Raw genomic sequence first — 15,626 nt, forward strand, 5'->3', positions numbered from 1 at the left:
TGTTTTCTAATTAGCCTTTAAGCTGACATGTTACTTCGATTCAGCTATATCATTCCTTCTTCACTTTTCATTTGCTAATTTTTTGATAAGATATAAAGTTTTGTGAAATGGGATTATATTATGTTTTTATACTTTTTATTAACAACTATGGCATAGTGGGATAAGTATGAGCTCTGGAGACAGGCAAATATGGCTTGCATTCACTTCAGCCTATTGATATGTGTGGTTGAGCATTAGAGTTTGAATTCTCCCAAAAGCAGACTCTAAAGCAAGCACTAGAGAGTGTGTACTTTATTTGGGAAGTGAAGGAAAACACTGGTAGGGTGGGGGAGAAAATAAAAGTGGGAAGGAAACTAGTGATATATGCATTATCATACCAGACAGAGGCCAACTGGGAAGACACTAGGAAAAAAAAAATGGGGAAAACACACACACACACCATATTTATCCCGATTGGTGGCAAGGAGCTGGGGTATTTATATACTACGTCACGTTATCATTGACTCAGGGTTTTTCCCAGCAGCCATTAAATCCCTGACATGCCTGGCCTGCCAAGTAAACAGGCAAAGCTTGATTTTAGTAGCCAGAAAAGCCCAGAGCAAAATGATTTCAGGTGCTGGAAACTGGAAATGAGCTGGCATTAAAACAGAAAAGGCAAGTTACTGAACTCTCTCAAAACAGGATAAAAATAACTAGCCCAAAAAGTTATTGTACTTTGGGAATATTATAATACTCCCAAAACCCTGTACTTGCGGAATTCACAGATATCATGAAATAAGTTGTGGAAGTAGCTGAGATCAGTAGATGATAGTTGACTGGAACTTCTACTGAAAATAACAATAAGTAACTAAATAAGTAAGTAAATAAATAAATAGTAATTAATAGGTAAGTGAATAAATAAGTAATATTTATTCCAGTCATCCTTGAAATAGCAAAGGTAACAGTAGAAATACTATAGTCTTAAACCACTCAAATACTTCAATAAAAGGAAAATGAATATACAGAGCAAATGGAAAAAAGAAACTTTAAAAAACTTGTGTGACATAATTATAATGGGAAAGCACCTGCTGCCATTTTTATCCTAGCAGTTTTGGGCATTAGTAGCAGCAGATAAGAGTATTTGCATTTTAATTTGATCAATAAATATCAGCCATATCATATAAGGGCACTTGAGTGTATGACTGCAAAAACACCTCACACTGTGACAACAAATATAACACCACAGCTTAGAAAAGAGTTTGCTCGGTAAAAGACAAAAAGAAGCATTTAAGAATTTTATCTCCTTTCCAATTAAAAGCATCTATGCCTTTCTATCATATTACAGAAAACCAAACAAACAGTCCTGACATTTCAGGATCTGGACCTGCCTGCTCATCCCAACCTATCCTCACTACCTTCTGGCTATGCAGAACTGTACCTTTTTTGTGTCAGAGAGTAAACATATTAGACAGAGAAAGAGAGATGAGGGACAGAGGGAGAGAGAACCTCAAGCAGAGCCCACAGCTCAGTGCAGGGCTTGATGTTATGACCCTGAGATCACGACCGGAGCTGAACTCAAGAGTCAGAGGATCAACTGACTGAGGCAACTAGATATAAAGATAATAAGTTAGGAGGTACTGAGTTTCTCATCTGCCTAGTTCTCTTTCTGGCATGAATTTCACAGGAATTCTTTCTACTATTTCCACTTTCAGATTCCCCTTCTATAACTGCTTCCATTTAACATTGAAATATCAGTCACTGTGTGCTAAGCACTATGTGTGCAAATATATAATGCATACATACTCTTACACACAACACACACACACACACACACACACAATTATTTAAAGTATCAAAACAATTCTAATAGGTAAGCAGTAGTTATTCTTGCCTTATAGATAAGAACACTGAGACCTAAATAAGATAAGGAAATTGCCAAGCTCTCAAGTAACCAGTGTTTGAGCCAAGCTTGAGGCCAGCTTTAGGCTTGGTCTGCCTGATGTCACAGCTCATGTTCTCTTGTTGTACTTTTCTGCCTTTACAAAGTGTACAAGCTTCACTGCATTCCCTCAGCTACTCGGATAAGTCTCTAGCTGATGATTAATAAACAGCTCACTACTGAATGAGAGGTACAGACCTATGAACACTGTTTGGGGAGGAGGGACCACTAAGATAAAAACAACAACAAGTAAAGATGGGGTGCATAATTGGCTCAGTCACTTGAGTGTCTGACTTTTTATTTTAGCTCAGGTCATTTCTCAAGGTCATGGAATAGAGTTCTGCATTGGGCTTTTAACAAGAATATGAGTATAGAGACTTCTTGAGCTTCCCTTGCTTTCTCTTTCCTTAAAAAATAAAATAAAATAAAAATAAAAATAAAACAAATAAATACATAAATAAAAATAAGATAAACATTAAAATTTGAATAAATAAATAAGATTAAACCCATATTTCAATGCCTATGGAAGCACTAGATAGAAAGAGTTCTTATGACCATGAAAGTATATGTCTGTGATCCACCCAAGGAAAAATGTTGAAAATTTGAATTCAGGGCTTTTTGATGTTATGGACATGTTGGAAGGCAAACTGCTATTGCTAATCACTTAGATATGACTCATAGAATTCCAAAGGTTCCAGGGACAGAGCCCAAGGAAAGATACGTGTTCTTAGTCTAATTATTTGATATTTGAGGCTTAGAAGGATAAGATGTGGGAGTACATTTGCCTCCTCCAGGATGCAGACAGGTAGGGTCTTCAGAAGAATAAGCAGGAGTCCTCTTTAAAGACCTCTATGGATTGACAGAAAGGCATGGGGAACCACGTTACAATACAGAATTTCCTAAATTTCCTGGTTGGCTAAACCTTGGTATGATGGCTTTCCAAAGACAACAATTCAACTCCTAGAGGTCTACCTAAGAAAACTGGAAACTGGCATTCAAATAAATACATATAAATACATATTCACAGCAGCACTATTTACAGCAGCGAAAAGGTAAAAAGATACCAAATATCCACAAGCAGATAAATGGACAACAAAACATTGGGTATATCCATACAATGGAATACTATTTAATCATAAAAGGAATAAAGTACTGATATATGTTACAATGTTGCTGAGCCGCAAAAACTATACAAAGTGAAAAAATAAAAACAAAAACAAAATAAGACACTAAAAGTCACAAACTGTTTGATTCTATTATAGGAAACATCCTGTATAGGTAAATTAATAGATACAGAAAGCAGTTAGTGCTTGCCTCGAGCAGGGAAGAAGGGAGAATGAGGAGTGATTGCTAATCAGTTCGGGGTCCCCTTTATATTGATGTTTGGGAACTGTATATAAATAACGTAATAACATTGTGAATGTAATAAATATTATTGAATTGCATACTTTAAAATTATAATTTGATATTAGGATAATTTTACTTTAATTAAAAAAACAAACACACACAAATAAAGAGAAAGTGCAGCAATGGTCTATTGATATGCTTCCTTGGCCAGGCAGTAGTCTACTGTTATTCAAACACCAATTTGACTGTTGCCAAGAAAGTATCTTGTAGCTGTGAATGAAATCCGTAATCAGTTGACTGGTTATCTTAGATAATCTGTGTGAGTCTGATTCGATGGGTTGCAAGGATTTAATAGCAAAGTGGCTCTCTAAGCTTTGCAGAAGAAGAAATCCCACTGTGCACAGCCAATGCCTCAGAGTGCCAACCTGCACTTCCCAGGAGCCCATCCTGAGGACTTCAGAGCTCATGATCTGATCATGTGAACCTGCTCTTTGCAGGTTGAAACATAGTATCTCCCACAGTGAGGCTTCACTGGCTGAGCCCTGACTTACATGAGTAGGTTCTAAATTTGGAATATTTGGCATTCAAAAGCCTTTTGTTCTGTTACAGCCAACTCTGCAGTGATCACCTCACAAAGACAGAAATCCTAGAGAAAGAGAAAATAGCTCCAAATAGTGCACTTTAGAACTTCAACTGCCCATACTTCTTGGAGAAATGAATAAGTAAGTGCTATGATACTGTGGGATTATGACAGGTAGGTGAGGGAAATGCCCACAACTCAGGCCACAGAAAACAAAGGAAATACAAGCACTTTTCCCCAGCAGATACTGTGCCTCACCAGTGTTCTTTCCATCACGACTTTCAAAATTTCCCTCCTTCCAAGCAGGGGACTGGAAAGGTCTTTCCTGGGAAATATGGGTATCCCAAAAGCATGGCCTGAAGATGCAATTAGAGTTTTTCTAATTAAAGGCCCAGCCATATGCTTCAGTGTAGCTCCCATTGAACACATGTTCACCAACCCATTCTTAAATACAGGCAAAAAGCCTGGGATCATTAAAGCTCTGAGAAAATCCTCTAATGAGAATGGGGGAGATCAAATGACATAACAGAGAGGGGAAAATACTTGGGACAAAGTAACTATGCAGAAATAATCAGAATGGAGGGACACACACACACACACACACACACATACACGCATACCCACACCAATATATTTAGAGTGATAAGATAACTCCATTTTGAAACTCCATATTAATCTATAAGAGCTAAGCTTCCCATGTATACAAAATTTCACTCAGACCTCAGGAGAACCATTCTGCCAATAACCAAGGCCACTACTTGCTGGATAATGTGAGTCCTTGCTGGAATGGAAGATGCATGTGAGCTCTCCTGCTCAGAGATGGAGAGCATGTCATGCTGTGCACATTTGATACCTATGTGTCTACAAGTTTCCTCCAATGGAAAGACCCCACTGCTCGGCATAGCGAGAAATGGTAGGTTCACAAACGAAGGCTTGACGTTCCCCATCCAGAATCAATAGGTGAACAGTATCCTAGCTATGGATGGTTTGGTTTTGAGTCTTCCTTTCTTTGGGCTCTTAATGCCCTTAGGATCCAATTTCCATGAGTTAGAGATTAATTGTTGTGAGATTATTGCTTGCATGCACTTTCATGTCTCCATTGAGCCTACTGGATTTGTAAGGGCAGAAACAACCTAACACTCTTCTTCAGTATCTCTGCGCACATAGCTGCCATGATCAGCACCACAGCAGGGGCTTGGGAGGTACTAGTCAGTAAGCTGACTGGTTTGTTCCTACTCCCTCTTCAGCCTCACTTGGGTCAGCCAGCTGGGTTAGTAACTCCTGGGCTCTGCTGTGACTGCGACTAACAGGAGACCCGATTGCTCAGCTAGCATCCAAAGCCCCGAGTTTAGTTCCTCCAAACTATTCAGAATCCCTCAACTAGGCATGGCATGGAGTAAGTACTTGCCCAGGGTTGTCCAGGATTTTTTCTGTTTTAGCACTGAGAATTCCTTGTCCCTAGAAATTCCCCAGTCTCCCACAGACCAGAATGGCTGTTCGCCCTAGCACTGGATTATAAAATCAGGAATATGAACACAGGCATTTTCCTTCTGCACAGACAACAGGCACTCTATCTGTAATACATTAGTCAGAAGAACTGTATTGTAAAATGCATATGGAGAACAGTCACAGCACAAAGACAAGTGCTATGACATGGGAGTGATAAGAATACAGATAATAAAAAGTCCCTGCATTCAAAGACCACAGTCTTCCCCTGGGAAACAGCTACATACACAGATAAGAACTATAAGCCAAGGAAGGGTAAGCTAACTCAGGGTGTCTCTTGCAGAAGTGGACTAATGCAGAAATCGACACACTGGAAGCAGGACTTTCTTAGTACAGTCTGGTCTGTGCCCCTTTGCCCTGTCCTTGATGATAGAAATTTCACAAATCCAGAAGCAGGTGACCAGGCCTGGAGTGATGGCTTAAAGGTAGTATTTAATGCATCAGCTTTACAATCCACCATAAGGTTGCCTCAAGTTAGCAAACATGAACTCAGACCAGACCAAAACTGATTTCGTCTGCAATGACTGACCAATGCTACAACTCGGTTCCCATTCTCCTGTGTTCCTCTCCAGCCCACCTTATACTTCTATCCACCTACCCAGTGAATTACCCAGATATTCCAATTTCCACTTCATAAGCTTCTGCTGCACCTATCCCCAAGTTTTATTGCTATCCTCTGGTCCAGGCTCTTGTCCTTTCCTACTCAAAGCACAGATATTAGCATAACCTCCACACCAGTCTCTCTCTTCTCCATCCTACCTGTTACCCAGAAAAGAGAGTTACACCAGCAGCTTGACCAGGAGAGTCCTCCTAAGTGGTTTCTGCCATTTACATAATGAAGTCCGAACATCTTGGCAGAACACAGTATGATCCCACCCGGACCTTCCTGTTTGCCTTTTTGCTCTCTACTCCCTGGCACAAAAAAGAACATCTGAAGATGGCCTATTTATTATTGCGAGCACTCTATCTTTGCCTTCTGACTGTCTTATTTGGCTTACAACACCCCTTCCCCAAAATGCACTCCATCTCCTGAGACCATTTCTGTGCTTCAAGACTAGGGTCAGAGTGACCCTTCCATGACACTACTCGGAATCATCTTGGCTAGAAATGGTTTCTCTCTCTCAAGAATCCTAGAAATACTTAGTAAAATTACTCACATTATAATCACTAAATAAGGGTACCTGCATAGACTTGTGTTTTACCATCTTGGGAACAATCATCCCAAAGCTATATCTCTTTAAGATATTCTTAGTTTCATTTAAAATCTTGTCTTGTACATATTAGGTACTCAAAGGCTGCATTGAATTAATTACCCACAAAGAATGCTTGGGTGTAATCTTCCTAATTCCAAACATTTATATAACATTAATCTTTTAAGAGTAGAATGGCCTATTTGAAGCTTATATTCTATAGAAGTATTTTGTAAAAAGCAAGGAAAAAGATTGGGAAGCTAAAGCACATATCCAAGTCTTTGGTAGACTAGAAAAAATTGTGATTCATTTAAAGAGATCATCTTAAGTCAGAAATTTTCTAAGTAGAAAGATTTACTTATTTATCCTTCTCATTGGAAAGCAGGCAATCTGATTTTGTCTCAAGCTAAAGGTAGAGAACATTAGCATATAACATTAGCATATTAGCTACAGGTGTCAAGTCCTGACACTGATCACTTGGGAAAATCCCTGTGGAAGTGAAATAGAAAAGATGCAGGGATTCAGATCAAATCTCTCCTAGAAGTGGATACCCCATATTTACTTATAAGTGGAAATGAACTTCATGACTTCTTAATCTGTTTTAATACTCACTTTATTATTATTAAGAGCATCTTCCAAAAATAAAACCCTGGTAGACTAAATGAGTAAGCAGTGGTCACATGACCTTCTTTGTACCTGGATTTTCTCTCCACTCCATGGGAAAACATCTAAAATTCTAATGTACAGTGTTTGTTCCACTGCCCCTTTCAGTTTCTGACCAGGTCAGTGCTTCCATTCCCACTGAGCTGGAGGAAGGTAACAGAAGGGCTGCTATAGAGTTCATTACTCAGCTAGGAACCCCTTCACTTCATTATCTGGTCAACGCTGACATTTGTAACATTGTCCCAGATCTCTCAGGCCAAGGGTAAACAAATCAATAGCGGGGCCATTGGCAAGGAAAATGGATACCAGCTGAAGAAAATCAATAGGCAGGATGGCTGTATGATCTTATTAACAATAGCTGCTGTTTTCAAATACCACAGTGTGCCAGACATTTTACACACATTACCTCTTATCTTCATCACCAGTCAATACAGCAAGTATTACCACTACTATACAGATGAGGATACCAGGCCCAAAGAAGAGAAGTTAAGAGTAGGGACATAGCTAGTAGGTGACTATTATAGGATTTAACCCTCGCACTGCCTGATACCAAGCCAGTTAATTTTCTACCCCACTGCTAGGTACCATTGTAAGGACAAACACAGTGTATGGGGAGTCTGGAGATCCTCACCAAAGATCAAGCTACAGTGAGTTGAGCTGTATGGCCTTGAGCCCATTAATGTGTAGAAGAATGACCTTTCAATTCCTATAACTCTAATATTTATGAATTATCCATTGTTTTTTCCTCAAGAAATGCAAAGGGGCACTAAATATGTGCTTCCTGATACAGTAGCAAGTATGGTAGCCGTACATAAGACTCAGGTCCTGTCTTGCGAGCTCCATGATTCCCCCATATTGTGAATGAGAGAGGGATGGAGGTGGTGGCTGACATTTCTAAAAATCCCATTTGATCCTATGTTTTAAGCTTAGGTGATCCACCAACTCTCATGTGGTTAAAATCCATGAGGAGCAACTGAGAACATACATGTAAAGAATATCGGGTATGTGTGACCTGGTTTAACTCTCTTAAGATCTTTCCATCAGAAATTATGAATTGATTATTTGTCAAGCATCAGTTAGAGACAGGGTTTTATCATGGAAAATCTATTGAGAATTACAATGGGCCATGCAGTTTATTAGGCCACCTAGATATCCCAAACAATCAAATGAGCAAATAAATCATTCCTGTTCTATAGATGCTTCTTACTTTATAATTATTACACTTTCAAAGGAAATCATCAAGGTGAGCTTGGGAATATTAAAGTTTTTCAAGGTTTTGGATTAATCTCTTGCAGGCTATGGTAGGTACCAGATTTTCTTCACAAATCAAATACTAATAATACTTATATAATATTTATAGCATACTGATATTAAAAGTATAAGAATAACTGGAAATTATTTGTACTATTATTATTTAATAATGCACTGCTCTGTGTTAGATCTAAGTTCTTATGTTAACTCATTTTTTTTTCCTCACAAGATCTCAGGAAGGTCAGTGTTATTATATGGCTATTTTATAGGTGAGGAGACTAAGTCACAGAGTAAGTGACTTGCCCAATATCACAGACTTAACAAGTGGTAGACTTCATGTTTAAAAACTAATGAGGTATTGTATGTGATTAACATAACATAATAATAAAAAATAAATAAAATAAAGTCACCCCCTGTGAGTCTGGATTCCACACTCTCGATCATTCCTGTCATAGTTGGGTTTTTAAAGAATGACAGATATTCCAGACAATGTACACTTTCTTTTTTTCCCTTAAGGACTCCTGAATATGATAAAAATTGATTGAACTTCTATCAGTAACAGTCACACTATGTCACTTCTGGTAGACCACAGGAAATCTCCTTTGCTAACAGAGCCAGGCAAAGATGTGCCAAGTTTGACACTTCCTTGGAAGGGCCATCCCTTTCTCGAAAAGATTAAAACATCTCCTCACAGCTGAGGATAGTCTACATTTGGAAACATCATATCCTAGATACCTTTCTTCCTTCAGCTGTTACCCACTAGTTTAGATAGAGCAAGCAAGAGAGTAGATTGAATGAGTAACCAAGGGGCATGCTGTTCAAAATGTGCTTTTGCTTTTACAAAGAATTCTGCAGAGCAGCACAGAGCAGGGAGTAGGTCTAGGCTCCTATCATGAAGTGATTCATTTCAAACACAAAATAAAATTGCATTTTAAATCAGAAGATAACACACAGTCCTTCTGCATGAGGTGAAACAAAATCATCTATTGAAATTCTTTATGGGGAACAAAGGCAGTTTGTTGTCGTTGTTGTTATTGTTTTGTTTGTTTGTTTGTTTGTTTGTTTTTAAGAAACAGTAGCAAATCCTGTATAACCAAATTACAATTCAGTGTTGGCTGTCTTCAAAATACAAAGGATAATGTTTGTGTATTTAAGAAATTGGCATGATTACTGTAATCTGATATTTTGGGATACTTGAAAACGCACGATTCACTTCATGAGGAGATCAGATTAGATTAATGAATCTGAAATATCTTATTACCCAGAGAAACAGCATCACAAAAGAAATCTCTGGACATAGTATGAGACAATTACACACATTATCAGAAATCAGAAAAGGTTCCGGTTTGGCAATCTTTTTGTTTACTAAAGAACTGGGAATGAACAGAAACTAAATAAGATTTTTTAAGAAACCTATGCTTTCAGAAGGAATGAATGAAATGAATACCTTTTTCAAAGGGAAAACATTTTCAGTGGAGCCTCTCGGAAAGCTATAAACTTGTCCCAAGGAAGGTAACATGCATTTCTTAAAAGAACATCTCTCAACTTCTATTTTATCTATTGTGACATATTTGGGCTGTTGCCCACAAGCATAATGCAGTTCCAAAATTATGCACAACTTCTAGTCTGTCCTCTGTAACTGCATCCACCTCTCTCCTATTTAACAGAAGCAGAATATGGGAGCACCTGGGTGGCTCAGTCAGTTAGGCATCTGACTCTTGATTTCAGCTCAGGTAGTAATCTCAGGGTAATTCAGTCCCACATCAGTCTTGTGGAGTCTGCTTGAGATTTTCTCTCTCTTTCTTCTTCTGCCCCTTACCCCTTCTCGAGAACTCTATCTGGGTCTCTCATAATAATAATAATCAAAGAAGATAGAGGAGGAGGGAGAGGAGGAGAGGAGGAAGAAGAACAGGAAGAAGAATAGGAAGAAGAAGGAAGCAGCTGAAAAAAAGCAGTGACATTATTGGATTATTGATGATTCCCCTAGTCACAATTCATCTCACTTTTTTGGAAGAGCACTTGAGCTTCCCTGTTCTCAGCACATGTGGTTAATGCTGAGCTGACCCTTTTACCCCACAAGGCCATAGCTGGGTGCTTTGAATTCAGGAATAGTCATTCAGCATATTCCAATAACTTTGACATTCTAATCATCTGACATTGTCACCTGACACAAATTGGTCCTTTAAGAGTTAATCCAGGACTTTGAAAATTTTAGAAATCAAAGGCTTTCTTTCTATCCGGGAAGCTGAAATGGTAGTATTTAAGCTTGGAGTTGCTGATTCCACCTTTGTTAATCTTGAAATTCTGCCTGAGAATGAAGCCACACAGAAAAGTAAGCAAAGTTAAAAGCAGAGCAAGAAACAGAGAGATTAACAAAGACTAAATCATGGTCACATTTGTTCCTGAAACAAAGCTTACACCCTGAACCTTCATTTTCACCATTTCACTATTATATTCTCTACCATTACCTCTGTTTTAGTTGGTGTTAGCTTGATACACCCATGAAATAGCTCTGACGGCAAGTCACCCTCATGTCTTCGACCTACAATTGTTCAGAACTTCCATTTAGAGCACATCTGTGTCCCTTCTTGGAAACTACCTTCATAGCTGCCTTTCCAGTGTCTTAGAGCAAAACATCAGCTCTCTATGTTCCTACAATCTCAAACCGAGTAAATTAACATTTATTGGGTGTGTGTTAAATACCAAATGTTTTGTATATAGTGTTTCATGTAATCTTTACACAGCTCTACAAGTTAAATTAATCAAGCACCTCATCTTCATTTTACTGGTGAGGAACTACAGACAGATTGGACAACTTCCCCATGGTCACATGATAGCAATTATAGCATAGAGAACCAAACATGTGTCACCTTGTCCCTGAAAAGCTGAGCATCTTTCACTTTTTAACTTTAACTTTACTTCTCAGTGTATATCAGCTCTATCAGGTTTGAATCATAAGGTGAACCCAACTCTGTACAAAATCATAAAGAAATGAGGGTATATGCAGTCTTTCAAAATGAGTACTTTGAAGTTCCACTTTTAATTTATTTGCACAAATTCTGCTGCACTTTCTAAACATGGCAACCATAACTAACCTTCTATAAGATAGTCTGGAAATAATTTAACAAAACAATAATCAGGGCATTCATTCAACAATGTTCTGATGTTACTGAAGACACAGTAGACTTGAAATTCAAAACTGGGGATTTGGAAGAATTCAAGAATCTGGAAGAATTCAAGAACTCTGCTCTATAAACACAGTCAAACCTCACTTCATTTTAATAGACCAAAAATCATCAGCAAGTGCTCTTGGTTAGCTTTGCAATTTCCAGATTAGCTGGGTTTTATGCAGGTTGAGAAGGAATTCTTTCAATTTCCATATGGCTTCTTAGAACCAACTGAACTTTGAAGCTATGTGGGTAGACAGCCATCAGAGCACAAGAATAATGCCTCTGCCAGGTGTGAGCTTTGGCCTTTCAAATTGGCAAGTAGGTAGGGAATTAGTCAATGTTAGCTCCATAAACAGACAATCCTATAAGCATGCCCTGAGTACAAGTCTCATGGTAATGTTTATTCAGTATCTGGTGGCTATGGTATAAAGGGAGTGCTATGATTTATTTCTACTCAAAATTTAACATGTTTCCATATTTTAAAAAATAGCTACTTCCTAAATCTGTAATACAGTTAAGAAGGCTCCTCTGATAAGATAATAATAATAATAATAATAGCAACAACAATAATTCCTAAATTATTAGTTACCAAAAATAGTTGTTGTTGTTTTTTTTAATGTTACAGACAAATTTAATGATATATTTGGCACAGTAAATTAGGGAAAGCCAGGGCCAGAAAAAAATACATTAAAACAAAACCAAAACCAAAATAGGCAGTTTCTTTTAGAAGTTTAAAGATTTTTGAATTCTTAAATCTGTCTAATGTCCATGCTCTCTTGCCCAGACCAAATCAGATGGATGCTTAGGAGCACACAGATAAGTCACACTATTTGAATCTAAAGAATGCATTTCTATGTTTTCTAAAGAACTGTTATTAACCAGAAACAGATGATCTTGTCCAAAAGGATGGCTTACCTAAATACACAATCTCTCTCTCTCTTTTTTTTTTTTTTTTTTTTTTTTTTTTAAGATTTTATTTATTTATTTGTCAGAGAGAGAGCGAGCACAGGCAGACAGAGTGGAAGGCAGAGTCAGAGGGAGAAGCAGGCTCCCTGTAGAGCAAGGATCCCGATGTGGGACTCGATCCCAGGACGCTGGGATCATGACCTGAGCTGAAGGCAGCTGCTTAACCAACTGAGCCACCCAGGCGTCCCCTCTCTTTTTTTTAAATTTCTCTGAAAATCCACTGATGCAATAGAACCAAGCTAAAAAAAAACAAACAAAAACCAAACAATGATAACAACAAAAAACAAAAAAACAAACAAACAAAAACCACTCCCCTAAAAGTCAAACATTGTCAGTAAGCCAAGGAAGAAACCTAAAAATATCCCATAACTTACCAGAGATAAGCATCTGCAATGTAGTTTTTAATGTCAATGATTGTATGTTATTTTCATGGACTTTGTATGCTATTTTCATAGTCCCTGAATCACAGGAATTCTCAGGAAAGAAACTGTTTTACTCATCATTATATATATGATATGAAAACAAAACAAAACAAAACAAAAACAACCTGTTCTTGTATCATTATGGAATGCTATTAGTGATACTGAAGAAAACTGAGGCAATAGATTTATTGAACTTGTTTTCCCTGAGTATCTATGATGAAGAATGCTTGCACATCATTGTTTTAGAGTTGAAGATGTCCAACAGACTTGTGGACTCTACTAAAATTGTGAAAGTAGGGTTTCATTTCCCATCATTGCCACTTACCTATTTCTGTACCATCTTTTTTCTTTCTAATTCATAAGGCTTAATCCCAACAAGTTCCCAGGATCAGCGTCCCTTCTTAATAATGAAGCTGATATTCATATCACCTTCTTCTCCTCCAGCTACAGACCTCTCATAGACCAGAAGTGGTGAGGTTAATTAAGGTCCCTGCTTGTAACAGCAGTTGGGATGGGGAGAGAGGCCAGCAGTTGGGAGTCCCCGAATGTAAGCATAAGGAAGAGATTTTACTGAGTATTCTCCAAACTTAACCAAGTTCTTTCCAATCTTTCCTCACAAAGTACCCAAAACAAAATGACAAGGTATCCCTCAGTGATTTAGTACCTTTAATTAAAATTTTACCTTTTCAGTCTTATGTATTATGAGTTTATTTTAAAAGATGGGAAGACCATGGGAACATCCCACATGGTGACAAGACTAATATTGGAGGGACACTGTTTAAATAAGTGGATGTTTCTAAAGCTTCCATTGCACAAAGAAGGTGATATGAAAGGGACGCCTGGTGGCTTAGTCATTGAGCATCTGCCTTCAGCTTAGGTCATGAAACCAGGGTCCTGGGATCAAGCCCTGTATCAGGCTCCCTGCTCAGTGGGAAGCCTGCTTCTCCCTCTCCCACTACCCCTGCTTGTGTTCCCCTCTCTCACTGTGTCTCTTTCTGTCAAATAAATGCAAGCCTTAAAAAAAAAAGTGCTATGAAAAACAACTAAGTTTTGTGGTCATGCAGCCATAATTATCTTTCCTCCCAAGATTCTTTTGATTTGGCTGAAATAAGGATGACAGGAATCTATATATATATTTATGTAGTATAGAACAAACAATAGACTAGATACTGTAAAATGTGATTCTGCTTCATTAAAATCAATAAACATACTTTTACTGTCTCACTGAACTTCAGGAACAGAGTCATAAGTTTTAAGAGGACTTTTTGGAGGGATGGGAAGAAAAAATCAGGGTAGTGAACCATAAACCAATATCAAGGTTGTATCATGGGGAAATACTTGTACCACCTCATAGAAGCCTTGAGCCTCTTGACAATTGAATATGTTGAATCCCAGACTCACATGTGAAGCTTTAGTGAAAAGTAGACTAGAAGAGAATATCACCTAACAGCAAATGGAATAAACATTGAACCTGTCCATTTCTGATGCAGCTTTGAATTGTTAAAAAAAAGTAACAAAAGTAATCAGATGACATATTATGATATTAATAGTAACAAAATTTCTGCTAAAACTTCAGTCATAGATTTGTTCTCAGTCAGGCCTGCAGCTCAAGCTTATACTCTCTTTTCAGAAAACATGAAAACAAAAACAAGAACAAACCAAAGTGAGAACTTGAAATAATCCTAAATTGGCAGCACCTCCTGGTATTTGGCAAAATTAAATGCAAATTTTGCCTGGAGAAGGAAAGATTCCCAATTTTTGATCATTAATGTTCCTACAAATTAATTTCAACAAATTCAGTTTTCACACATGAGAACAAGGGACCATAGGCAAGGAGTAGAAAACCAAAAATTACAGATTTAGACCCCTACAGATTTCAGATATCAGGATTGTCAGAGGCAAAATGTTCAATAGCTATTAACATAATAATTAAAGAATAAAATAAAGAAACATAAAAATGAGTGAGAACAACAGGCTAAATAAAAAGATATGTTTGAAAAGAGAAAATAAAAACTTTTAGAAATAAAATGATAATCAATGAAAAATGTCTCATTGACTGGATTAAATGAGTATTAGGAAGAGCTAAAGAGAGAATTAGTGAATTTGAAGATGGAAAAAAAATACACTCCCCAGAAAGCAAGACAGACAATAAATAAATAAATAAATAAATAGTGATGATGATGATACTTATTATAAAAGTATAGTAAGAAACATGGAGATAAAATTAAAAACTGTAAAATTTACCTAGTGTGGGTCTAAAATAATTGAATAGAGAGAATAAGAAAGAAGCCTGATTTGACATGCTGAATATTTTTGAGAATTAATACATGGATACATGTGACTAGTACATTTGATATAGATACATAGATTCATAAGATCTAATAAATAGATACAGACAGGAAACACAAACATCAAATAAGATACTTTAAAAGAAATATACTATCAGTCAAGGACTACAAAACTGCAAAACACCTAAGTAAAATAGAGGACGTTAAATGTAGCTTGTGGCTATTGGGGGTGGGGGTGGTTAGAGCACTTTCAAAGGCAGGACAGACTGACAGCCAACTTTTCAGCAGTAATTGCAAAAGACAGAAGACTAGAGTGATATGCTGA

The 15,626-nt window shown here is 37.5% G+C and overlaps 1 protein-coding gene across 2 annotated transcripts in view; it reads right to left on the reverse strand.

Moving 5' to 3' along the window:
* CNTNAP5 (contactin associated protein family member 5) overlaps positions 1-15,626 on the reverse strand; it is an 842,021-nt gene that overhangs the window by 26,741 nt on the left and 799,654 nt on the right. The gene's annotated exons all lie outside the window — the stretch shown is intronic.

The sequence above is a fragment of the Mustela lutreola genome, chromosome 3 (assembly GCF_030435805.1).
Source record: "Mustela lutreola isolate mMusLut2 chromosome 3, mMusLut2.pri, whole genome shotgun sequence".
NCBI classification, from domain to species: domain Eukaryota; kingdom Metazoa; phylum Chordata; class Mammalia; order Carnivora; family Mustelidae; genus Mustela; species Mustela lutreola.